This window comes from Solanum tuberosum, unplaced genomic scaffold, assembly GCF_000226075.1.
Source record: "Solanum tuberosum cultivar DM 1-3 516 R44 unplaced genomic scaffold, SolTub_3.0 scf00490, whole genome shotgun sequence".
Classification (NCBI taxonomy): Eukaryota; Viridiplantae; Streptophyta; class Magnoliopsida; order Solanales; family Solanaceae; genus Solanum; species Solanum tuberosum.
The window spans coordinates 119,686-121,651 of NW_006239413.1; positions in this window are offsets into that span (position 1 = coordinate 119,686).

Genomic DNA, 1,966 nt, shown 5'->3' on the forward strand with positions numbered 1-1,966 from the left:
AAAAGAAAAGGTTCTATATATATAATATTGTCAAATTTAATTTTAATATACATATAATGAATCATTTATTTTGTTTCCATAAATAAGTCTTAGTATGTTTCATATATATAATATTACCAAATTAAAATTTAAGTACAAAGAATGATTCATTTATTTTGTTCCATATTTAAGTCTTAGTATGTTCCATCTATATAATATTGTCAAATTAAAATTTAATATACAGAAAATGATTCATTTATTTTATTCCATATATAAGTTTTAGTATATTCCATATATAGTCTCCTTAATTTATAGAGAATAATAATAAATTATTTAAATGACAGGAGACACTATTTAAAACAAACAGAAAAAAGAGAGAGGGTCTTTTAATTTTAATTTATTATGAGTAGAATAAGATTGGAAACGACTTCAAATTTGAGAGAAAAAATTAAAAATAAAGGTTATAATTAAGAAAGGATCATAATTAACGTTAGGAAAAAAAGAAAAAGAGACCTAAAATAAAAAAGAAAGGCATTAAGAAGAAAAAAAAAAGACTGCCGAAACTATGAATTAGATTGTATCATTTCCTATGTATTCTATTTCTTTTTTAGTTTATTTAATGTTTTTGAATAAAATTCATCTATAAGAAACTATGAATAAATGCATACAAATATATTAGTAACGACTAAATTTTCAAAAAGTATACTTCACAAACTTGTTCTTTGTATATAGTATATTACATAACAAAGTAAATAAAAGATAAATTTATCAATATTATGTGTTAGTATATCATATAACAAAGAAATTATAAATAAAAATATTTTATTTATTATTCTCACATAATTTTTATGAATGAATTTATTTTTAATATCGTATAAATTTATTTGATAAATTCATTGATGTTTGTAAATTTGTATAAAATTGCAAGGAATGATGTAGTAGTACCTTCTATGGGTAAACAAAAAAGGTTATTCTATTTTGTTTTATTGGTAATTTTATCTTCGTTCTTTTTATTTTTGTAACTTATGTTTTTTTTATTCGACACCTATATTAAAGTTTGTAATATATCTTTTAAATAATTCACATTGATCGATTAACTCAAATATATACCATCTAAAGGTCATTTTATTTTCATAAAAAGATAATATAATAAATTTAAATATTTTTTTATGACCGCGCGAAGCGCGGCCTAATTCACTAGTTATTATATAAGTCTGATTTGTAATGGCTGACTTGGAGTAAAGATATAAATTATAAAGAAATTTAAGAGCTTTATTTTAGATTAATTTAAAGGAGTAATATATGTAACTCCAAATTTAATAAAAAAATATTAGATAATAGAATAATAAATAATTATTTAAAAGTAATGCATAAGACAAATGGGAGCTTGATTATTATTCAAAGTTGAGACGAGAGTTTATTTTTAAAAACAAAGTTGGAGTATGTAAATGTAATTATCTAATTTTTCGTCAGACTTACACTTATTTAGTCAGTGATATAAATTTAATTTTTATTTCATCTTCTTTTGATGAATGAATAAATTTTAAAAAAAATAGGATTTTAGAATAATTGAATTCAGGTACCACAAAATTCCAAAGTGCCTTGCTGCCTATCTACTGGGTTCAATTTAGTTGTTTCTGGTCTTTTGAACTTATCAAATTACTTGTCTTTAGTTTTTATTCATTATTTGTCAAATTTTAATTATTAAAGAACTTGTAAAAACCCAAAAAATACTTTATTCGTTTATTTTTAGTTGTCACTTTTTTCTAAAATAGATACTATTTTTACTTGTCACTTTTGACATATCAAGAAAAGACAATTATATTTTTTCATGTTTATTATTGGCATTAAATACTCCTTCTCCAAATCATTTTCCAAGACTTAACGCTAAACATCATTTAATAGGGATAGTTTGATAAAATATCTATATCAATAATTATTTTTTTAATGGATGTGCCAAGTCAAAATGCGACAAGTAAAAGTGATC